Source organism: Pelobates fuscus, chromosome 4 (assembly GCF_036172605.1).
Source record: "Pelobates fuscus isolate aPelFus1 chromosome 4, aPelFus1.pri, whole genome shotgun sequence".
Lineage (NCBI taxonomy): Eukaryota > Metazoa > Chordata > Amphibia > Anura > Pelobatidae > Pelobates > Pelobates fuscus.
The window spans coordinates 227532759-227559381 of NC_086320.1; the positions used below are offsets into that span (position 1 = coordinate 227532759).

At 41.1% G+C, this 26623-nt stretch overlaps 1 protein-coding gene across 1 annotated transcript in view; it reads left to right on the forward strand.

Moving 5' to 3' along the window:
* The window catches only part of ADCY2 (adenylate cyclase 2), a 1028223-nt gene that overhangs the window by 118977 nt on the left and 882623 nt on the right, over positions 1–26623 (forward strand). The gene's annotated exons all lie outside the window — the stretch shown is intronic.

The following is a 26623-nucleotide window of genomic DNA, read 5'->3' on the forward strand; positions in this document are numbered from 1 at the left end:
TGCCTCAGATATGGCCCCTTTTCTCTAATATATCTAAAGCAGAAATTCTCAACCACTGAATTCTGAGCAAACATGTATGGATTTGATACCAATAATGCAGAAGAAGGAACTTCTGCATTAGCAGTATCAGAAGAGGAGGCCAGACAGGAGGCATTAGAAGACCCAGGTAAGTGTTAATCCATTCAAAAACAGTTTCACTGCTTAACATGTGCCAGAGATCTTTAGCAACATGACCAATGCAGAACATACTGTGCACTTTTAGTTCAAGTTTAAATGACAAGGGACTGAACAATAGGTTTATCACCTGGATAATATATATACTTAGGAGCACACCGTTGTAATCAGTTGTAACAGCTGCACTTGAGACATCTGTTTTGCATATTTGTGATGTTGTGAGGAATTCTATTCAGGGGGTTATTTAATTTTGAGATTGGAGAAGTCACTATAAATTGTATTTTCAGATGAATGTGGGGAAACCACTTGAAGCATTTGTTGTTTCAATTGCCTTTCCTTGATCTTTTCATTGCTAACAGCTGAAAGTTTGTAAATTTTGACAATAAACCTGATTTTCAGTGAGCTTCAATTTAATGTTTCTATCTTAGTGTGTCTTTTCTAGGAGCTTAGCATTTCTGTTTTCTATGAACACTGTACAAAGATTTGTAGTTAGTAAAATCATTGCAATATGAATTTAAGTTAAAGTAAATGTGGCTTACTGTTAATTTCAAATATTTCGATTTTTTTTTTAATATTCCAAATAATTTATTCCAAAGACAAATAGGTATGTGTAGGTCACAAAGTAAACTGAAATAAACTAAAGAGCCTTGCCCATTGACCAGACCTCCAGCCAAATCCACTAATGTATAAATACCCGACTTTGGCCTATTGACAAATTGGGAAACATAGAAAGATAAGCATTGATGTTAGGAACTGCTGAATTTTGCACAGCTTTCAGATTAAATGACTATAAAGCCAATTTATTTTGTTGTGAGCAACACTTATTCTAACTTTAATTCACTCTACCACTCTCTTTCACTCAAATAGACCATTAAACTGGTAATATACTCATAACAAACTTTCATGTTGAATTTCCCAAAACATTATATGATCTGGAAAGCTGTGCCAAACATTTAATTTATTATACCATGAATTTGATTTGTTTATGCAAAAATACAAACTTATCATATGTACATGAATACAGGTCCAAGATATTTTTTTTTTAACAAGCCATTTATATTTACCAAACAGAAGTTAAACTATAATCATTAAAAGTTGTTTGCCCAGTCTGCCTATAAAGTTCAATAAGAAGGCAAAACACATACAGAATAATATAAGTTAATAAAGAAATGACATGGACATTTTTATTTCCATAGTGAAGCATAGTGATCCCATTGGATTTAAAACAAATTTGACAGTGGAATATTGAAGCAACTGCACTGTGTGTACTGTAGTTTCTGTGATGAAAAGCAGACAACAACTCTCCTGTCACTCTCCTTGTCCTTGTACCTTGTCACAAAGTTTTCATTATTGACAATTTAGGTTATTCTTTACTTTTAACGAAAACTCAATCAATTTGCTGGTACTTCTGGTATCACAAAGTATAGAGAACATTTGCTGATATTTAATTTAAAAATACTAGTGTAGCACAACAGGTACACTCTGAGACACACTAGCTAGGAAAACATTTTAGAACTTAAACCCTTAAGGACACAGCTTCGGAAACTGGGCATACCCTTAAGGACACAAATTTTTTTTGCATTTTTTGCTGTTTGTGTTCAACCACAATGTGCATCTCTCTCATTTATTGTACCAACACATATTATATACTGTTTTTTAGAGGACAAAATGGGCTTTAATTTGATGGGACATATGCATATATAAATTGTCATTTATTATAAAATAATGCAAAATAATGTGGGGAAAAAACAAAAAACACTGCATGGTGGGTGTGGGCCCTAAATAACAATAAGGGGGGGAACCTACTGTCCTCCCCCCGGCCCCCAACCCTGAGCGGTGGGTGGGGGCCATAAATAAAAATTGGGGGTGTTATGAGTGTTATGAGTCAAATTACACAGCGTAGGAAAATTCCAAAGAACAGTTATTATGGATTTTTATTTGCCCTTTTTTGGGGCTGAAAAAAGAAGAGTTTAGAAGAAAGAAGACATCAAATGGTAAGTCTATTTTTTTTTTTAAAGGTTTTAGATAAGAGACCCCCTAATTATTTTTAGGATGAGGGGGGTAGGTAGGGGTTATTTCTTTTTGGGAGGGGGACCCCTAGTCACCCTGGGGGGACCCCTAGTCACCTGGGGGGGTTAATTTTTTTTAAGGCCCCCACCCGCCGCTCAGGGGTGGGGGCAGTAGGTCCCCCCCTTATTGTTATTTAGGGCCCCCACTTGCCACGTAGGGGTGGGGGCTGGGGGGGGAGGACAGTAGGTCCCCCCCAAGTTTTATTTATGGCCTCCATCCTCCGCTCAGGGGTGGGGGCCGGGGGGAGGACAGTAGGTCCCCCTCCCTAATTTTTATTTATGGCCCCCACCCACCACGCAGGGGTGGGGGCCAGGGGGGACACAATAGGTCCTCCCTTTAGTTTAAAAGCCCCCACTCGCACGTCGCGGGTGGGGGCTCAGGAGGGGGGAATGTTTTTTTTGTTTTTTTTAGTAGACATGCCCCTACTCGCGGTATAGCTAGTAGGGGCATAATTTAATAATACTAAGTAACCAGCTTATATAGAGGCTGGGTCACATGCTGCACTGGGCAATCAAAGCCATGCCATTAGTAGGCATGGCTGTAATGGCTTCAAGGGGCACACAAGTCAAACACTTGTTGATTGGCTGCCCTGCAGCCTTTCAAAACGCGTCATTTAATCTCGGAACACCGAACTCCAACCCGAACATACAGTGATATGTCCGTATTCGGGTCCGGGGTCCAAAAAAATTAATGTTCGGTACGAACCTGAACTTTGCGGTTCGGGTTCGCTCAACTCTAGTTATTTTGACATTTTTGTTTTTAAGTGAGATAAGAAATACAGAAGCACACTGCAAATCCAATTCACCTCTTACTAGAAATAAAATCACAAATTAATAAAACAGTCAGCACATTAAAGTAGATGTCATTGGCAGTAGCAGCTGGACAAGAGGAATTAGATTTCTTATTTAATTCACCAAATGATGAGGGATCATCTTGTGCCTGTCCAACTTGCCTCTGTCGACTAGTGGCACTATCCTGACTGTCCCCTTAGCTCTGCCTAAATAAGTTGGTAGTAGTTATGGATAATGTAGGTGGTGACAACTACACATAATCAGATACAGTGAACCTCCTCCCTGCCCTAGTACAGTCTTGTTCTGCTTCTTCCATCAGTAAAACAAATGTGTGGTACCTTTGCAGATGTTACTTCATATAACCCTTCACTCACTCCTTACTCATTTCCTTGATTTACAATTTGCACTTTTGCAAGTCAGCAGTATTGGAGGCCCTCAAAGTGTTCTCAAACTTTGAACTATAGTGTGATGCATTAGCTTCCAAACTCACCTTGTGAGTGATGAAGATACAGGTGGATTTGCATTTAAGGATGTAAACGTTGTTGTAACACTAGCTTGTACATAGCACTCATTTGTTATTGAAAATGTTGATAGGAAAATTAAAATTGTCTTATCCAATTGAGACAGTTGTGACATGGTGATGGTGGTGGTGGTGCTGGTAATAGTAACATTGACAGTTTGTGATTTACTTGGCAATAGTAGCAGGTGCTGCTGATGTCACAACTGTCTCCATTGGATAAGGTAATTTTGAATCAGATACAGGTGAACTTAGACATGGTGAAGACGATGCAGGATGTGACAGCACACTAGCTACCAGAGAAAATAATGGGCTGCTGCCGGTAGTCTCCACACTCTCCTCTTCTAATTCCACTCATCATTCTCCTAGTTAAGTAGCTCCTGTGCCAAAGGTAAAAGAGCTGTGTTTGCAGTGGTGGGGAAAACATAATTATCATCACCAAATTCATCACCGCGATCACCAACACCAGACATTGAGGACACTACTGTGGTACTCTGCTCTTTAGTTTTCACTAACAAGTGTCTCTGATGACTCCAACTAAGTAGACTCTGCTGCACTGTCCCTAAGTTAATAGTTGGGAAGCTCCTTGAAGGAATAATGCTTGAACTAACTGTGGTTGATGGAGCTGTCACTGGAATTGGCAGTACAGGTTGGATAGGAACAAAAACAATTGCATGCTGGATGTTGAATCTGACATAATGGACAAGCTGCTAATCCCACTATTCTGAGGCTGTATACTACTAATAGTGGTTGTGGCGGCACCACTTTATTCAGCAAAATCAGTGTTTGTGCTGCAAAATGTCGGTAGGTGCTCGTAGGATGTGCTCCTGTAATGTTATTGTGTTTTACTTTATGAATACTTGCACTTACTACAATGAATGAAGCAGGCTATTTCTACCACTCAAAGTTTGAGTGAGTGTCAGTGTGAGTGTAGCTAGACAACAGGGTTGTTTTTTTGTTTTTTTTTCTACTGAAACACACACTCCCTAAATAAAGGATTTTCTTTTTACAAATAGTTAACAAAAAAAAACAAAAAACAACTAAAACATTTTAACAAATGTAAATTGGTGATTCCATTCTGATGTTAATGACAATGGCTAGCAGTGCAACACTGCAGTAGATTTGAACAACATTAGTCAGAGTGACCCTGATTGACCTAAGGTTGAAAAGTAGCTTATGTCTGCATTGGGCAAAAACCTTTTGAATAAGGATTGTTTTTTATATATATATTGCCCTACAGTGGAAGGTTCGCACATTTTTATGATACTATGAGGTTTCACAAGTAATTTTGAATGACTCGTCTCTCTCCTTTGAAAAAGATACATGGTTTAATCCCTAGTTTGCCGATGGTTTTAACTTTTGCTGGATTCAAATTATGTACTGTGCTTAACAGAAAATTATGTTTAAAAATCAGTATTGGAATTGGGCTATTAACCCCTTAAGGACCAAACTTCTGGAATAAAAGGGAATCATGACATGTCATGTGTCCTTAAGGGGTTAAGCATCACTCAACACTTTTTTTTCCCTCCAAGTACAACATATTTTATATTTGTGCAAATCAAAAGGAGTCTTAAAAGGGCATTATAAGCATCAAATCAACTTTAGTGTAGTTTTGGTGTATTGTTTTGATCATGCAGGGGGCAGTCTCATAACGCAATTCTCTGCCAAAAGATATCCAACAGCAAGTAGCACACATGACGAGTTGGTCAGCCCCAGGACCTGACATGATTCACACCTACTGGATAAAAGAAGTTAACAATGCTGCATGAATGCCTGGCAGCACAAATGAACCAGCTACTAGCAACAGGCCTGACTGGCTAACACAAGACAGACCAATACTAGTTATGAAGGACCCTCACAAAGGAACAACAACACTATCCAACTACTGACCAATAACCTGCCTCCCAACAACATGGAAACTCCTGTCAGACATAGCCTCCAAGATCCAAGGGCATATGAGTCAATATATGAGCAATGGTCAGAAGGGGATTGGACACAACACCAGAGGATCAAAACACCATCTACTGGTAGACCAAGCAGTCACAAGGGATTCTAAGACCAGACAGACCAATCTGTGAACGGCCTGGATTGACTACAAGAAAGCCTATAACACAATGCCACACACACAGATACTGGAATGCTTGGCTCTCTACAAGGTCAGCAAGACAATAAGAGCCTTTATCAAGAACTCGATGGGCAAGTGGAAAACAACTCTAGAAGCCAATTTCAGGACAATAACTCAAGTGAACATTAATTTTGGCATATACCAAGGTGACGTGCTATCCCCAATGCTGTTCTGCATAGGCCTCAACCCCCTTAGCCAGATCATCAAGAAGAGTGGATACAGATACAGGTTCAAGAGTGGATGACATCAAGTTGTATGCCAAGAATGCGGGATATTGACTCACTGATCCACCTAACTAAGATATACAGCAAGGACATCGGAATGTCGTTCGGACTAGAGAAGTGCGGGCAGATGATAGGAAAATGAGGTACGATTATCTGGACAGAAGGAGTTAAAGTTCCAGAAGGCCAAATAGAATATGTGGAGAACAGCTACAAGTACCTGGGGTTACCACAAATGCATGGCAACCATGAGGAAGAGACAAGGAGAATAGCAACATCCAAGTACCTCCAAAGAGTCAGACAGGTCCTGAAGTCCCAGCTCAATGACAAGAACAAGATCCAAGCCATCAACACATATGCCCTACCGGCATAATAACCTGGCCAAGAGAAGAACTGGTCACCATGGATGTCAAGACCAGAAAACTACTCACTATGAATGGAGGATTCCACCCAAAATCCAGCACCCGGAGACTGTACACCTGCCGAAAGGAAGGAGGTTGGGGCCTGATGAGTGTCAAGGCCACAAACCTGGATAAAACCCAGAGCATCCACAAGTACATCACAAAGATGGCTCCCAAAAATGAATTGCTAAGGGAATGCTTGAGACTTCAACAGTTATAGGATTCAGAAAAAGAGGAGGTTCCTTGGCAAGACAAACCTCTCCATGGGGTGTACCACTGGCAGTTAGTAGATGTGGCTCACATGACAAAATCCTACCAGCATAGGCATACGCAGCCTATTGCATTAGGGTGTGCACCCTAAAGCACAAGCACACGCTGCGTATATATATGTATATATGTATATGTGTATATATATATATATATATATATATATATATATATATATATATATATATACACATACACTGCTGTGTGTGTGTGTGTGTACTGTGTGAGGGTGCTGTTAGTGTGATGTGTGTGTGAGGGTGCTGGTAGTGTGGTATGTGGGTGAGGGTGTTTGTGTGTGTGTGTGTGTGTGCGCTTGTGAGGGTGCTGTTAATGTACTGTGTGTGAGGGTGCTGTTTGTGTGTGTGTGTGCGCTTGTGAGGGTGCTGTTAATGTACTGTGTGTGAGGGTGCTGTTTGTGTGTGAGGGTACTGGTAGTGTGCTGTGTGTGTGTTTGTTAGGGTCCTGTTAGTGTGCTGTGTGTGTGTGTGAGGGTGCGGTTTGTGTGCGAGGGTGCTGTTTGTGTTTGTGAGGGTACTGTTAGTGTGCTGTGTGTTTGTGAGGATGCTTTGTGTGCTGTGTGTGTGTGTGAGGGTGCTATGTGTGTGGATGCTGTATGTGTGTGGATGCTGTGTGTGTGGGGGTGCTGTATGTGTGTATGTGCTGTATGTGTCAAGATGCTGTGTGTGAGTGGGTGCTGTTATTTTGCTGTATGTGTATGGGTGCTGTGTGTGTGTGTGCTGTGTGAGGATGCTGTTAGTGTGATGTGTGTGTGAGGGTGCTGGTAGTGTGCTATGTGGGTGAGGGTGTTTGTGTGTGTGTGTGCGCTTGTGAGGGTGTTGTTCATGTACTGTGTGTGAGGGTGCTGTTTGTGTGTGAGGGTACTGTTAGTGTGCTGTGTGTGTGTTTGAGGGTGCTGTTTGTGTTTTTTAGGGTCCTGTTAGTGTGCTGTGTGAGGGTGCTGTTTGTGTGTTTGAGGGATCTGTGTGCTGTGTGCTGTGTGGGTGCTGTGTGTTTGTGAGGGTGCTGTGTGTGGGTGCTGTTTGTGTGCTGTGTGTGTGTGTTTGTGAGGGTGCTGTGTGTGGGTGCTATATGTGTGTGGATGCTGTGTGTGTGTGGGTGTTGTATGTGTATGGGTGCTGTTTGTTTGCTGTGTGTGCCAGGATGCTGTGTGTGCTGTTTGTTTGCTGTGTGTGTGCTGTATGTGTGTGTGTGCTGTATGTGTGTGTGTGCTGTATGTGTGGGTGATTTGTGGGGGTGGAGGTGGGCGCAGATTAGTTAATAAATATCCTCCCTTCTTACCTTATGTAGGGAAGGGGGACCATGCTGCTGCCTTCCCTGGTGGTCCAGTGGAGGTGGGGGCAGATTACTTAATATCCCCCCCCCTTATTACCTTATGTAGGGAGGGGGGATCCTTTCGGTCTTCCCTGGTGGTCCAGTGGTGAGTGAACTTTAGCTTGCGGGGCTACAGTTCACTCTCGCGAGATCTGAGTGTTGCCGAGGCAACGCTCAGATCTCGCAAGAGGAACCCGGCGGAGCTGCTGGCAAGAGCTTCCCGGGTCCTCTCCTACCTCCCTCACTGCCTGTGGGTCGGTGAGGGGAGGCTTAGAGCAGAGCTGGCGCTCGGATAGCACCAGCTCTGCATGAGCCCACAGGGGAGATCTTGAGATTTCCCCTGCCGGTCTCACTCCATAGGCGTGCCGCGGGGATTAGGGTGTGCTCAGGCACACCCTGTGCACACACCTATGCCTACCAGTGGTTGGAAAAGGCAGGACTGAAACACAGCACTGAGGCACTAATCCTAGTAGCATAGGAACAGGCACTCAGCACCAGATTAACAGAAATTGGACAACCACACAAGGCAAGATCCAAGGTGCAGACTGTGCAAAGAGGCTTCTGAGACAGTCCAGCAACTAGTAGCTGGATGCAAGATGTTAGCAGGAACAGCATACACAGACATACAGAACCAAGTTGCTGGTATTGTGTACCAAAACATCTGCACAGAAACATAGAATGTGACAGCAGATAAGAACCATTCGGCCCATCTAGTTTGCCCAATTTTTTTTTTAAATACTTTCATTAGTCCCTGGCCTTATCTTATAATTAGGATAGCCTTATGCATATCTCATGCATGCTTAAACTCCTTTACTGTGTTAACCTCTACCACTTCAGCTGGGAGCCTATTCCATGCATCCACTACCCTCTCAGTAAAGTAATACTTCCGGATATTATTTTTAAACCTTTGCCCATCTAATTTAAGACTATGTCCTCTTGTTGTGGTAGTTTTTCTTCTGTTAAATATAGTCTCATCCTTTACTGTGTTAATTCCCTTTATGTATTTACATGTTTCTATCATATGCCCCCTGCCTCGTCTTTCCTCCAAGCTATACATGTTAAGTTCCTTTAACCTTTCCTTTTAAGATTTATCCTGCAATCCATGAACCAGTTTAGTAGCCCTTCTCTGAACTATCTCTAAAGTATCAATATCTTTCTGGAGATACGGTCTCCAGTACTGCGTACAATACTCCAAGTGAGATCTCACCAGTGTTCTGTACAATGGCATGAGCACTTCCCTCTTTCTACTGCTAATACATCTCCCTATACAACCAAGCATTCTGCTAGCATTTCCTGCTGCTCTATTACATTATCTGCCTACCTTGAAGTCATCAGAAATAATCACCCCTAAATCCCTTTCCCCAGATGTTGAGGTTAGGACTCTATCAAATATTCTGTACTCTGCCCTTGGGTTTTTACGTCCAAGATGCATTATCTTATCCACTTATCCACATCAAATGTCAGTTGCCACATTTTATCTAAATCATTTGTCATTTTGCTTATCCCTCCTGGAACATCAACCCTGTTACATATCTTAGTATCATCGGCAAAAAGACATACCTTACCATCAAGACCTTCTGCAATATCACTAATAAAAACATTAAAGAGAATGGGTCCAAGTACAGATCCCAGAATATGGATGTTCCTTCATCCTGATGTTATAGCCACTGGGTATTGCAACATCCACCTCAACTGCAGTCTTCCGTTCCTTGTCTACCACCACGATGTCAGGATGGTTGACCAGCACTTGCTTGTCAGTCTGGATCTTGAAGTCCCACAGGATCTTAGCCCTGTCATTCTTGGCTACGCTTTGTGGTATCTCCCATCTGGACTTAGGCAGGTCCAATCCAAAATGTGTTGGTGAGAATGAGGGTTATGTCAACCTTTTATACTTTTTGTTTCAATTTGACAATTTTTATTTCTCTTTTCAGTAAAGAAGATATGGGGATACAGAAAAGAAGAAGAAAATGGTGTGGGGGTGGTAAACATAAGTCTTTATACGACAAGTGTTACATAATGCATAGTGTGTGTCCTCACACTAAGTAGAGGTAGCTATTCTCGGTTCATACAACATTTTCATGTGATTCGGGGTTCACCGTGTCTGATAATGTGCCTCTTCCACTCTAGGTATGCTTGGGGATAAATTGTTTTGCTGTCCCACATGGGGACCAGGTAGTGTCAGTTTCACTTCAGACATTGCAGTCAAATCAGGACAGTTTTACTGTACAGTGTGAGAAATTCAGTCGGTAGGGAGAGACAACACAGCAGTGTGTGGAGACTGGGTGAGGTACCCATGCAGTTTGTGGTGAGAAGGAGAGAGACCAAATTTTTTATATTCATTATGTTGGCTATGTCTGCGCTGCCCATTGTTGCTAACATATGTCCCTGGCAAGTTGTGTAGCCGTGGCAGATCTAATTTGTGAGTTTGCCATGAGCTCGTATGTCCAGTTGGTAGATATTTGCTGCAACAATTCATCTCTTGTGGGTATGATTGTCGTTTTCCATCCATAGTAATTTACAATCAATGATAGATAGCAGTTTCAGGCCCATAAATATTAGGCATAACTTTGGGGTCAGGGGTATATGTATTGGCAGAGTTCTATTTGTTATTTCCTGAACCAGGTTTCAATATTCCCGTAATTTTAGGCCATTCTTTGAATCCCTGAAATAGACCGGCCGCACAGCCTGATTCTCTGGAACTGGTTTGGGCATGGGACCACGCGTGCGGTCAGTCAAAATATGACTTCCATAGAATTCTTGAACCCCTGAACTGATCTGGGTGATTTTTTGATATGTTGGTCACCCAGATCAGGGCTATAAGGGGATGTCACAATTGTGAGGATATCATGTGTTTTGGGGTTACTTTTGGGGTTTTGTAAAATATGTTTTTTTCTGCCTGGAGATAATTGAATTGATACAGTATCTGACTCAATTATTTCCCAGGCAGAGGGGAGGGATTGTATGTTTGTTATGGGAGTGTCGTGCATTTAATCACTATTGGTCTGTGTCTTTGTGTTGGTGTACCTCTTGCATGGGAATTGTCGTAAAAGGCCAGTGTGGCACCAATAAAATTCAGTTCCTGTTTACCCTCAACACAGAGCAGCGTCTCGTGCTTGTAGGGGAAACCTATATAATTCCTGCTCTTGGGATTGCTTTTTGGAGTGGTATAATCCCTAGTTCTTTTAAGAGCTGTTCCTGCTCTACTCTACAGCATTACTCTCAATAGGGGGAAAAGAACATCTCTGGCGGGGAAATCCTCCTTCTCATTAGTTAGGCCGCCACATCTAGCATGTCTGGCCAAGGGGGTTCTGGAGTCTTTTTTGGGTCAAAAATATGTATTTCAGTCCTTTTGGGCATTTCCAGTGTGCTTCTAGTTGAACTCATTAAGGTATCTTGTGTGTCGAGTGTGTTGTTACTATAGACAAGAGCAATGCCGCCTTGTAATAAAGTTTCACATCGGGGAGGTTCAAACCCCTCAAATGGATCTATCAGTGATCTATCAGTGAAGAATTTGGGTTGCCACTCTAGGTTTTTTACCAGCCCAGTTAAATGGTCCCCCATATTGGCCAGCTTAGAGTCGTACCTTGCTACTTGGGAGGTAAGGTCTTCCACTTTGGCTACTAAGGTGTTGTGTGCCTCCGCCTGGTCCACCATCTTAGCTTCAAGATCCGCGGTTCTCGTACTCAGTTCATGGATGTAATTTCTGAGCTCCCCAAATTTCTGAAGGGTTCCCTGGAGCTTTGCGGCCATATCATCAAACGTGGTCTGCAGAAGTTCCGATGTGAGTACCGCTGCAGGCAAAGGAGGGTCCCAGGCTTGATCCGAGTCAATATCAGCGCCAACTTGGCTATCTTCTAGGAGCAAGGCTGTCTTAGTAAGTCCTTGTATTACTCAAAAAAAAGAATTGACTTTTCTGTCCTCTCAGCCTGCCTCTTCCCTTTATGGTGGGACATTTTGAGTGTGGGAGCAGAATAGTTATTTTTTTGTTTTCTTGGGCTTTTTAGCAGTTTAAGGGTTGGTTTGCTATGGAGCTAGCAGCACATGCAACTACTCCCTGCAAGGTCCAGCCATTATAATTTGTTTTAAGGTGCTTGCTGAAAGGGGAACAATCATATCCACCCTTTCTGGCTCTTGAATAAATTGCCAGTATTTTGAGCTTTATAATAATTAATTTCAAATTCAGAAACTGTGTTAAGGAGCTGAGAGATCCCATAACTGGTGTTGAAAACCAAAACCAACCTAGAACTCCTCATCCCCCAACCGAACATCATCAAAAGTTATCTGTCTTCTTAAATATTCAGATTAAGTTATTATTGGACCGACTTGCAACTTATCTATCTTTTTACCATTGGTGTATAGTACATAAGATAAAAAAATAATGAATAATACATTTTTAATTTTCTGATGAAGCTTTAAAAGACAATTGTACCCTTAATTTTGTTTTTTTTATATTTAATAATCCTTTCAGCAAGATTTAAAAGGAGATGGATTTTTTTAAATGAAGAGTATGTCAATATAAAATCAGAACTTATTTATACGTTTAGTATTTGCCAAGATCATTCAGCCACATACATACAACTTGGGTCAGGCAATGTTTGAAACCCAACAGTTAGTTTCTGTGGTGTTTGCCACTTCACTTCATGCACAAAAGCAAGCAAAACCACAGAGACAAACTGACAGTTTACAAACACTGTATGACCCAAGGTGTATATAGATGGCTGGAGGATCCTGTCATATACTAATGATAGGGCTAACGTTCAAATATTTTACATATACTTAATTTAAAAAAAAAAACTATGTCCTTTCAAAACCTTGATGTAATTATTAATGTTTTAAAAACAGTTGTGCTTTAATTGCAATTTTGCATGTTTTCCATTTTATATTTTACATAATTTTATAGCTTTTTTCATATTTGGAAATTATTTATTTATTTAATTTTCTGCAGTATCAATCCCAGTATCAGCTATACTTACCTGGAAATGTCATGGTCTTGAGGGAGCTTGGCCGATGTCAGAGTTGGGAAGTCTTTTCCATGCCCATTGCAAGTGCAATTTATATTGTGACATACATTAGTGAATGACATTCCTTCAGCGTTTCTTCTAATTTAGCAGTCTTTTTAATTCTTCAACAACCTAATGATTCATGTCCCAAAACCAATCTCAACGTTGTGAAAGAGTATTTCACCAAATTGTAATATTTTGGTTTGGGCTGCTCTTCTTAGTTTGTTTAATAATATGTACATTTTATATTGCAATGAATTTTCCTTTTTAAAGCTAATAGTAGTGGTTATGGTGTCAGAAGTGCCCTGGTGCCCCCTTTGTAAGTTGCAACCAATTTTACCCCTTCTCACCCATGTTCTGGCAAATACCACTCCCTGCCTCCTCTACTGATGATGGAGAGCCAGACACTCCTACATGGGAGCTTTCATTAGCTCTCTCGAGCTAAAACAGGGTTCTTTCATTGACTGAGAGTGTCAGCTAATTGCTCTCATCCAGTAAGCTATGCCCTGTACTCCTGAGTTTAGCTCAGACAGAGAGCTTCTGGCATCATCAGTAGTGGAGGTGGGGGACGGAGGTGGGGAATGGCAGACACAAAAATCAAACCTTTAAACATTTTTTGACTAATTATAATGGTGGGATGAGAGGGCATATATATTCATACATTTTATGGGTAATTCCTTTTCATCACTATCCTGTATGTGTTTGTATGTTTCTTACTTAAAAGTACACTGCAAGCCCCACAACCACTAATGTGCATTTTAGTGGTTAGTGTCGTCCCCCCATCTGTGTAAGTTGTCAAACTGTTTGCTAATTGTACAGGGTTCAGCTTATTGTCTGAGCACATCAGCTAATTATTCTCAGCCAATGAGATGCTCCTGCACTGCAGGGCTTAGCTAACTACAGCTTACAGAAGTTCAGAGCATTAGTTTTTGGCTCTTAATATGGACTGCAGAGCCAATAAACAATACTGGGCAAATCCCAGTTAGAAAATGTTAGCAAACGGCTTGGCTACTTACATAGAGTGTTCCAAGGAACTCCTGGCCCCATAACCAATACAAATGGTTACAAATTACTTTTCAGATACATGCCCAGACCTACCATACATTTATCTTAATGAAATACATTATTGATCTTAGTGAATCTAATCTATGTTACTTAACACAGTGATATCCAGTATATTCTGCTGTGGTAGCATTCTGAAAAGATTTTTTAGCATGCACAATGTCTGTCTTTGAATTCATAGCAATGAAATAACTTTTTATGCAGAAGATTTTTAAATGAGTGTATTTTTTTTCCACAATAAAACTGATAATTTTATTACATTATATTTTACATCTGCATTATGAAAAAAAAAGTCTGAGTGCTTCCTGTTAAGTATTAGAGGTATATTCTAACCAGGTGCAATTGTAAAAAATAAAAATACAATTGGAAAAAAAAGTCTCAAAAATAAATCTTCCATCTAATATTTCTTATTTGTATATTTTAACATTCAAAATAATAATAATGCAACTATTATATATTAAGTTATTTTATATATATGCACCATATACGTATCACAGTGCTTCAGAATGCCATAGCCAAGTGGTTCCCACATTTTTGGGTTCAAGGCGCCCTTAATATTTCAGTATTTTTCCAAAGCACCACAAGTCAAAATTTCTAGGTTTATACCTGTACAGCGCTGCCGTATTTACTGGCGCTATAGTGTAATGTACAGTGCTGGTGTTTGAAGGGGTGCTTGTATACATTTATTGTGTTTTGATACAGGGGTGTGTTTGTATGTGATGCTTGTGTTTCATTGCAGGGGGTGTCTGAATGTAATGTTCACTTTTAAATACGGATGTACATGTGTGTAAAGCGTTTGTGTTTGAGTAAAGGGGTGTGTTTGTATATATATATTTATATATATATATATATATATATATATATATATATATATATATATATATATATATATATTTTGTTTGAATGCACCGGTTTGTTTGTAATATTTGTGTTAGATTGCAGGAGTGTGCTTGTATGTTCTGCTGGTGTTTAACTGTTTGGATGTATGCACATACATACATACTTACACAGATGTTCATGCACGTTAACACACAGATGCATATAAATACACGACACATACACACAAATTCATATAGACACCGGCACACACATAGATACACACCGACATATACACACATGTGCCCTGACACACACAAACATTGATACACCACAGACATGTACAACACTCAACCATCACCCATATACATACTTAGCCTCCCCCTTCATACAGCTCCCACCTTCCTCCACAGACAAACTCAGTCACTGCACACTCTTACACAAACAGCACTCAGTCAACACACATCACTCACAAAACAGAGCCCAGGACTTTAGGAGGGGATCCTAAACTGGCACCCTGCCTAGGTATCTGAGCAACCTGAATCCAGATCTGATTACAGACATAAATTAAATAGTGCAGAAATACTTGAAACATATTTATCTGACTTTTACAAAATATAAATATTCAGACCATTTTATCAGGATATGGGAGAACTTAAATTAGTTTTATTGATCTATGTGATATTCTTTTGCTCCATGCCAGTAACAGTATGAAGTATTGCCTTACATAAAAATTGAAGAAATGAGCACAGCTACATATCTCAGAATTATGGCATAAGTGCCTTAGGAACTCTGTTCTCCTCCCTTGCATGTCAATTTAATTTCAAAATTTATTGCACCACAAAGATAAGGTGTTCTCTTCACCAATGCATTTAATAAAGTATCAAACAGCTCCTATTATACGTGCACTATTAGTACAATCAGTTTAGTAATAAAGATGGTCTGGTTCCAGTTGTCTGTAGGGCATAAAGCTGCCATTAAAATTCTTGAGGCCCCATAAAAAAAATTAAAAAAACTTGGACGAGCCCATAATAAACACCCTTTCCTTGTCACACACACATAAACTGTGATAAACACATACTCAAATCTATGCACTGCTGACAACACACATGACCATAGTATCAGGCACACACTCATGTTTATACAGAGATACACAATTTTGGACACACTCTGTTAGACAAACATACACACACAGATCCACAAACTGTCACACATTCAATTTTTTTGAAAATTGCATTTTAACCACATTTATATATTTACAATGCTCTTAGCTTATTTAGCACTATTTAATGTGTTTGCCACGTTTGAATTAGTGTAGGAACCACCGATAATGGGGTACTAAAGAGTAGTGGTGGGCGTAACACAATATGGCCATATGGTGAAATTGAATCTCCATATTTGTTTACTGACATATGTGATTTTAAGTAGCCTTAAGTAGCCATATAAAATGTAAAACTGTACTTTTATGTGTGCACTGTTCCTTATTATTTATAAATTTTGGTCTCTATGGCAGCACCATTCCTACGAAATGCATGTTTTAGGTGTGCCCTCAATTCCCTATTTGTCTTTACACACACTGTAAAACACACACAAAGAAGGTTACAAACATAGAAAGAGATACACACAGCCAAAAACACACTATTAAACAGACACACAGTCAGACCCACATACATGCAGTCAGACACATATGCATGATTAAGGCCCGTGCAGGCTAAAATGTTGCAATTTTGGGAATGTGCATTCTCCAATATACTTAAAGGGTTATTCTGCATACAGAGACATGTGACTTAGGCAGCTCAGAACTCATTTCCAGGCTGCCTAATATCAATTCTGTACATGCTGATAACCAAAGTGAAAAACATCCCCTTGAAGGCAGAGCACCTTCAAGAAGAAGCTTGCTCTCCCCTCCCACCCACTCTGCATGCACTCCCATCTCATTGCATTCCACATTGGTTTTTATTAAAAAAAAATTATTGTAAAAAAGGCCCCCTCCTCTCCACTGCCTCCCACCGCCTTTGCTCTCTCCCCTTGCCAGCCCAGAGTACACACATGCAGTCTGAGCTTGGGAAATGGTCCAATCACAGAATTCTCTATGAGAAGGAGCCTGTGACTGAACTGATTGTACCCCCGGTGACGTTGGAGAAGGGTGCTGGATTACAGGTAAGTAAAACCAAAAGTTTTACTGCTAATTGAAAGGGGTAACGTTCTCCATAGTGCCCAGTAGTGCATATTATGCCAGGAAGGTGCCCTCTCTCAAAAGAGTTATAGTAACTCTTTAAACTTCTGATCGTGTGGTTGCGTGTAACCGTTTCCTTATTTCTATGTTTTGGCTGAGAACTGTGGTATTCTATGGAACTTAACTCTGAAGTGGTTATGCAAACCGATGCATTGTTAGATACACACAGATCCCCAACATCTTCCCTCCACAGTAGCCATCCAAAAATATCCTCTGCCCATACTCTCCACTCTTCTCTCCTCTCTCAATGCCATGTAGTGTGGCCAGAACCTTAAGATTATTTCCTATGCTGCTTTATTTTCACAGCATGACAACTAACACATGGCTGCCAAAAGTCCTTTCAATTCTTAAGCTAAACCTGCACCCATTCTGGGCATGTCTGCTTCTTTGGTTGGTGCTGGTTGTGTGATTTGCGTCAGTGGCCCAGACTTTTACCTCACCCACAGATGTCCTGGTACAAGATCAAAGAAGGGTCCCTCTGCTTGCACCCCTTAGCAATACACAGTGACATGTGTGGTGGATGTTTGATTGTGCAGAGGTTGGCTAAGTGTAATCCTGTGTGAGGCTTAGTTCAGTGAGATTGTGTGTTAGTGTGTGATCGGCTGAGAGTGATTGTATATGGGATTTAACTGAGGAGTGATTGGCTCTGGTTCACTTCCCTAAGCATAGTAATCGCCCATGCTGAAGCCGGCTTTCATGCTGGCTTCACTATGTCCCTATGTGCCACTGGCACATGGGTCTAATGTTGAGGATTTTGCTGACAGGTAGGGGAGCGACTATGATTCTAAAGATCTTTAAATCTTCCTTTCCCCAACAGCCTCATAATTTACATTGCTATTTTAAGAAAGAGTTTATCTTCCTTTTTATTGCTATTCTTTGTCCTTCGTCCTCTTCTCAGTCACTTAATTACATAGTTACATAGCTGAAAACAGACTTGCATCCATCAAGTTCAGCCTTCCTCACATTTGATTTTTGTTGCTCATCCAAAAGAAGGCAAACAAACCCCAGTTTGAAGCACTTCCAACCCCAGAATGGCAGTCAGATCAATCCTTGGATCAAGAAGATATTACCCTACATTGGAAAATGATATCCTTGCATATTCTGTTTTTTCAAGTATGCATCTAGTTGCTGTTTAAACATCTGAATGGACTCTGATAAAACCACTTCTTCAGGCAGAGAATTCCACATCCGTATTGTTCTTTGCCCTAGACAAGATCTTTCTTCCAGTCTAAACGCATTACCTTGTGTCCTATGTAAAGCCCGGTTTGTGAATAGATTTCCACACAATGGTTTGTAATTAATACTGAACTGCTTCTACTGAGCTGTGCATGTGCTGTAGCCAGAAATGACACATACGCAAGTAGAGAGTAAAACTGACCAATAGTGAACAAGTAAGGAATTACATAGGAATAATGAGAGAACTGCAGAAACATGGACTGCTGTGAAAAATAAAATGTTATCTTACATTCAAACTATTTTGGGGGGCGATTGATTCTGCTCCGCCTATTGCAAACCATTCCAAAGTTCTCCATAAGAAAAATTAGTCCCTATAAGGTATAAAAAAATAAATAAAAAAATGTATATATTTTAAAAATGTGAGGATGTACAGCAAACATGTCAAACTTGCGGCCCAAAGTGAGTATATTTGCAGCCCGTCTGCCCTGGGACCACTTTGTGCAGTGGCTGTGACCAGCCTTAAGACAGCCATTTGAGAGAGAGACTGGGCAGTGTGTTAAATTGGGGGGGAAGTGCATTAATTTGAAGGAGGGAGGGGGCAGTATTATTTTTTTTTCCTTTTTTTTTTATTGAAACATTTTCATTACAGTACAAGATTAAGGTACAATATAAGACAATACGCTTGTGCTTATATTTGTGTAGGTCCGCTGCTAGGCTCGCAACATATTACGGATACATATGTAAAAGCATGTCATGTTACCATAGTCACACATAGCTTAACAGGCTTTAACCTAGCTTAATTCCCAGGTTAGCTAACATATACACCTATGTTCTTATCCCTTCGATCAATCGGGTACATCAGGCCTTGCTTGTGCATCATGGCTGCGCCCTCGCGTCTCATCCCCGCATAGACCGAGGCTATCGTAACTGTTCACGGTCCCCGTGAGAATCAGGAGTCTCCCTTGCTCATGTTTATATTGGCTCAGCATCTGAAATGCCCAATCATCATGGAAAAATATGGACACGCCTTTTGATTTAGATGGAGAGAGCGCATGGAAGGCCTGTGTGTAATGTTTAGGTTGGGATTAAATGGGTCATGCTTGCAGAAATGGGTTTCTTGAAAGCAGATTATCGCTGCTTTAGATTTGTACATTGTCAGGGTAGCTTGTCCGTGCTTGTTCGGGCAATTAAGTTCTTTCACATTTTGGGTTAGGCATTTAAATAAATCCGCTGCCATGAGTGGTGTCTTCGGCAACATTTATGGCCATGTAGGTGTGATCGGATCTGGGCATGTGATAGATCCGGGATGGGTTCCCCCATGATAGCGTATTGCGGGCAGTGAACCTTTCCACTTCTTCACAGAGGACGGTGCTTATGAGGTGGGGTAGTGAGTGAGTTTCAAAAAAGGGGGGTGGGGGGGTAGGGGGAACAATCAACAATGTGAAAGGTATGAGAACACAAGATCCACAGAACCTATTTACAGACTTTTTGCTCAGAGAGCAAGAATGGTGATCGATATAGGGGCACCATAGGTGACCGCTCCCAAGGTCGATCATCGGGGACATGGAGAGTTACCACTAACCAGTGTTGTCCTAGGGATGTTTTATCCTATATAAGGCTGAGAACTTGAGTCTTAGTTTTTCCGTAGTCTAGTATTGTGAACATCTGATCCTGTTCGGACGTTGTTGCGCCTCGAGCGGTCCTCTATGTCAGCCAATTTATGCCGTAGGATATTTTGTTCTTCCTCTAATTGTTGAATTGTGTCCACTGCAGAGTTGTGTGCCATACACAATTCCTCAGTTTTGTGTTCAAGGTGGTTTGTTCTACCACCCAGGTCCACTATTTCTCTTCGGAGATCTCTGGCCAGCGTTTGAAAGTCAGCCTGCAACATTTTTTCAGGTCCTGCAGCATAATTGATATACTTCTGCCCGTGACCGGGACATGCTCTGGGGAGAATTGAGCGGCGTCCGTCTCCGAGGACTCGTCTGAGGCAGGTGAATCCGCACCATTGTCGTCATCTTGGATATTTTTCACAAGATCTTTATAGTTCTGGAGCATGGAATCTGTGATTTTAAGTTGCTTTGATGGTGCCATCGCTTGTTATTTTGTCAGCTGCTGAGTAGGTATGTTGTGATTGGTATTTCGGCATTTTTTTTAAGCTCTTTAGGGCTTAGTGGTCACAGAGCTTCACTCCATGCGTCTGAACTCGTTGGCGGTTGGCCATGCCCTTGCAGTGTATTAATTTGAGGGAGGAAGGTAGCACTGTATTAATTTGAGGGAAGGAGGGTGGCAGTGTATTAAATTGGGGGAGGAAGTGGGACAGTGTATTAGAGTTGTGGGAGGGGGGAAGTGTGTTAAATTGGGGGGTGGGCAGTGTATTAAACTGGGGGAAGGAGGAGGCAGTGTATTAGTGTGGTGATTGGGGGTCAGTGTATTAGATTGGGGAGGGAGGGCAGTGTATTAAATTAGTGGGGTCAGTGTGTTCACTTAGAGTGGAGGGAGGAGGAGCAGTAAACTAGATTAAGGGGCAGTGTATTAGACTGGGGGCAGGGACAGTGTATTGGATGGGGCAGTGTATTAGAATGGGGGGCAGAGAGAAGTGTATTAGATTGGGTCTGCATGGAGGCGCTGAACGCTCCCCATGGAGATACTGATTGACCGAGCAGCCTTTTGCCACACATGCACAATAGCCTCCCAATGCGTTCCTATGGGAAAGCATTGGGTTGGCTGGGATTATCAAGTTTCAAAATCAACAAAATAACTTCATTTGATTTTTTTACAGCTGTTCAACTGCCTACCTTCACCATTTTAGTCACATTACCAAACTTTTCTTAATATGTCAAGGTTGTTGGACTGAAACATTGGTTATATGCAAATGCACATCTCCTTAAAATAAATGTGCTCTTTTGTTTATTTTGAAGCCCTACGAGCATGCGGACGTTCAGTGTCAGTTAGGCAACTTTTATATACTGTACTTTTCGAAATAAACCTACGTTTCTATGAAAACTGAAGTTTTAGGTTTTTTAAGCCACATAAACTTAAACCTTGTTTATTTGGCCAGTGTTTGCCTTTGAGTTTGACATGCTTGATGTAGAGGATACAAAAAGGTTTGATTGTAAACACACACAAAAAAAAAAAAGTGACAGAGCTGCTCTAATGTCTGCATGTGATTTTGCTATTTAAATATGGCTATCTTCATTGTGGATGCATACGGTTGTTTAACCCCTTAACCCCTTAAGGACACATGACATGTGTGACATGTCATGATTCCCTTTTATTCCAGAAGTCTGGTCCTTAAGGGGTTAAGGACCAAACTTCTGGAATAAAATGGAATCATGACATGTCACACACGTCATGTGTCCTTAAGGGGTTAAACAATTTTCTATTGTGCCCAACTTTTCCATGCTTCATTTAGCTCTTCAATTATTGATTAAAATTTCAGGTATCTAAAATTGGAAAGCCTCTCTTCTCTCAGGATTAAAAGTAGTTTGATCTTCATTGTTTGCACACAAGGTAGCTCCAACATAGTTATATAGTTATATAGGCTGAAAAGAGACATGCGTCCATCAAGTTCAGCCTTTCTCACATCTGTTGTTTGCTGTTGATCCAAAAGAAGAACATGTTTTTCTACAGTCATAAAAAATACATAAAACAGGACTATTTTAAAGCTTTCCAGAGCTGTCATTTCTTGTTTCTTGATGAAGCTGAATATTGAATGAGAGAGTACTTTTTCAAATGAAAGTGTTTCATAAGTAATTCACTGTGGTAGACACACTTCCACTTGCAATATTAACAGTGTTCTGCCTGAGGCTAAATCTTAGCATTAAATAAATAAATATATAAATAAATGCAAACCAGTAGAGCACTCAGTATAGAGAATGGAACAATAGATTTCAGATAAATTCATTTCTACTCCTGCTTCAGAAAGAAAACAATTTCTGTACTCTAGTTGAAGTGGTAGAATCCAAAGAGTATATTTTTAATTATACATATTTCTGTTAATGGATGATTAAAAAGCCTCCATCTGTTATAATTATGATGTCAATGGGTACTCATCATTGGATGGAAAATCTAGTTTGAACAATAGAAATCAAATTGAAATGCTGTCATTTTTTAAAACAAAATGTTGGCTTTTAATGTCCAGTATAAAGCAAAAATGTTTGGGGTTTTAACATGAAAAAGTGAATCCACTAATATAGCAATACATGTTTAGTTGAAAACTTGAAATGACCCCTATTTTTAATGTATTACTTAGGTCATTTATAAAAAAAGGCTCCATCACCTTTCAAGTTTGTGCATCTTCTGCAGTGAACTATGTACAGACCAGTAAGTGGCACATCCAATCAGACAGCTTCTACTCTGTTTAATGACTTCAGAAAATATTCTATAACCCCAGGACCAGTAATACATGTCAGGTGATTCTAGGCACAGAACTCTAAGGTGCATCTCCCAAAAAAGGCAGATCAAGTCAGTTTAATTTATTAACTGGACACACACAGGTATGCAGGCAGTTACATCATATTTGAAGCTTCTCCTGTAGTTAGGCCTCCAGAAGTATCATGAAATAGCTAGAAGTATTTTAGTAAATTCAGGTGGCCAGCTGACTTGGAACAATGAACAGGTTTTAACGGGTGAGCTCTCCCTTTTTCTGGTTTATTATAAGGACATTTCAAGAGGCCTAAATGTTTGAGCTTCTTTAATGTGGTTTATTAATGGAGACTCGAGGGAGGTATTTACAACATACAAGAGACTATTAGGTGGAATGATGTGTTCATGAAGAATATCTCTTTAAAGGACACTATAGTCACCAAAACAACTTTAGTTTAATGAAGCAGTTTTGGGTATAGCTCACACTCCTACAGTGGCGTCTCCAGGATTCATACTTAGGAGCGGCACATAAGGGCATAAGGGGCCAGGGACAAAAGTAGGGGGGCAGTTATAAAACATATGTGTATAAATATATATATATATATATATATTATATATATATATATATATATATATCATAACTGTGTGTGTGTATATATATATATATATATATATATATATATACACACACACATGCATACACAGGGCTTGACAAATTCCAGGTGCCATGGCGACTAGACTATTCGCCCCCTGGTGCCTGTATTTGTCAGCCCTTGCTAAGCCGCACAGGAAACATTAAAGCCAGCCGCCGCGGGGAGCATGGAGGCGGCACATGAGGAAGCAGTAACCTTCTTGCAGTTCCTCTCTGCTCCCTTGCGCGCTGTTTAGTGACATGGCGTCATTCCGACCCCGGCATCACTACAGAGAGTGCGCTTGGGTGGATTTAAATTGAAATAAAAATGGCAATTTGTGAGTGTGTGAGAAAATAAGTGTGTGTGTGTCTGTGTGTGTGCGCTAAAAGGGCCTGTAAAGTGTGTATGTGTGCATCTAGGGGATGTATTGTGTGTATGTGTATTGGGGTAGCATTGTGTGCTTATTAAGGTGCTGTAGTTATAATATATATATATATATATATATATATATTTATATATGATATTTGGTGTATAATGGGGTGGAGCATGTATGTATGTATGCATGTGTGTGTGGGGGTGAAGGTATGTGGAAAAGGAGTGTGTATGTGGGTGAAGAGATTATGTGTGTGAGGGGTGCACTGTGTTTATGCAAAGGTGTAATCTATGTTGGTGGGAGTGTACAGTATGTGGGGGGTTCACTGCCTATGAGGGTGTACTGTGTAGAGAGTGGGGTAGGGAAGAGCTTTACAATTTTTACTTTAATAATTGTTTACAAAAAAATAAAAAATATTCCCCTTTCCCTGATCTTACCTTGCAGGGAGAGGGGGTGGCACAATCAGATCCATGGTGGTTGAGAAGGCTAACCATCGGGTACAGGGGAGGTCACAAGATGAGAGGTATCTCTCTTGGAGCTCAAGCACTTACAGAGACTGACCCATACAAACCCACACTGACCCATACACATACACAGAGAGCCCCCACCCACGCACTGCCCCCCCACACAGACTGACCCCTACATACACAGACTGACCCCCCACACACACACACACACAGGCTGTTGTATACACACACATAGACTGACCACCCCACACATACTGACCAATGCCCACGTGCACACACACACACACACACAGACTGACCCCCACACACAGACTGACCCATGAACACACACAGATTGACCCCCACACAGACTGACCCATTACACTCAGAATGACCCACACACACAGTCTGAACCCCCACCGCTACACACAGACTGACCCATTCACACACAGAGACTGACCCCCCCCCACACACACAGACTGACTTCCCCACACACAGACTGACTCCCCCACACACAGACTGACCCATATACAAACACACAGACTGCCCCCCACATACAAACTGACTCCCCCCCACACACACAGACTGAACCCCCCACCCCCACACACAACTGATCCATACACACACACAGACTGACCCATACACACACAGACTGACCCACCACACGCAGAATGACCCATACACACAAATTGACCCAACACACACAGAATGACCCATACACACAAATTGACCACACACACAGACTGACCCATACACAGAAACTGACCCCCACACACAGACTGAACCCCTCCACCCCACACACAGACTGATCCCCCACACACTGACTGACCCACACACAGACTAACCCACCACACACAGAATGGCCCATACACACAAATTGCCCCCCCCCCACACAGACTGACCCATTCACACAAACTGACCCCCACACCCCCACACACAGACTGAACCCCCACCCCAAACACAGACTGAACTCCCCAGCCCCAAACAGACTGAACCATACACACACACACACACACACTCACAGAATGACCCATACACATACATAGACATATCCCCCCACCACCATACACACTCACTCACACTTACCAGCAGCTGTCTGGATGCCTCTGTGCAGAGCTGAGCTTCCTCTCCCTGTCTCTCCCCTGCGCTGCTCTCTATGACCCAGGAGGAAGTCTTCCCAGCACAGTGCCCCCTCTGGCTGTTTGTGAGAAAAGGGTGGAACACAGTTCCACAGTGACAGGGCTGCTGCAGCCTGTGTAGGGAGACTCAGTGCTCCTGACTTCAATTTCAATTGGGGGGCACAAATGGGTGGCATTGCATGATGTAGGGGGAGAGGGCAGTTCTGCTTTTGTTTATGCACCCTTGTTACATCTCCCTGCATGTGACTCGCACAGCCTTCCTAAACACATCCTGTAAAGAGTCATCTAATATTTATCCTTCGTTTATTGCAAATTCTATTTTATTTAGATTGTCTTATTTCCTGCTCTGTTAATAGCTTGCCATACCCTATAGGAGCCTCCTATATGTAATTAAAGTTACATTTACAGAGCAGGATATAAAATCTTTTAAGGTAAGTTTCATCTGAATGAAAATGAACGCACTTTTTTTTTCCCATGCAGGCTGCGTGAGTAACAAGCAGGGGAGGTGTGACAAGGACTGCATAAACAGAAACAAAAGTGATTTAACTCCCAGATGGCAGTGAATTGAGCAGTGAAACTTCAGAGGCATGATCTATTTACAAAAACTAATTAATTAAGCTAAAGTTGTTTTGCTAACTGTAGTGTTTCTTTTAAGTATGAGTAGAACTGGAGCCATGTATTGACGATGGGTGGGTGTATATTATGGGAATGTATGAGTATATAATCAAGATACACAATAACAAACTGCACCAAGAATTCACAAAACACATCATTGATCAATTCCTGAAATACTGAAGCGGCATTGCATAGTCTAAAGGGCAAAACAAGGTACTCATAGTGCCTTGAACAGGTATTAAATGTGTTTTTTCACTCATGCGGTTCTTTTACCCTGATTAAGTTATATGCCGATCTAACTATATGGATATCTTGGAGCCCTTAAGACTGTCAAATAGTTCATATCTGAGTGGAATAGGCTGTTCCTTATGGTGATTTTATTAAGACCCCTATAATCTATACATGGCCTAAGAACCCGCTCGTTTTTTTGTTACAAATCAGTATCCACACCAAGAAGAAGTAGTGAATAATCTAATAAATCCTCCCTTTACGTTGTCCTCAATATACTCCTCCACAGCCATTATTTTTACTTTAGACAAAGGATAAATCCTCCCTGGGAGGAATATTACTCAGCAATAAAGCTATTAGGCAATTGGATGGTCTATGGGGAGGTACATTTGCAGATTCATTTTTATTAACATGTCAGCAAACCCGAGAGGAAGGAGTGTTGTGTTAATTTTTGGAAATTAAAGGAACATTTTGGACCTCAAACCAACATTTGGTAGTTTTCCAGTCAGTGCAGGGATTATAGGAAACTAACCAAGTGTACTACCTATGAACGACAGAACAACAAGGAGAGTATTACATTTGTAAAATATGTTCATGATGGAGGACTCTAACATCATGTCACAACATTCTCTAA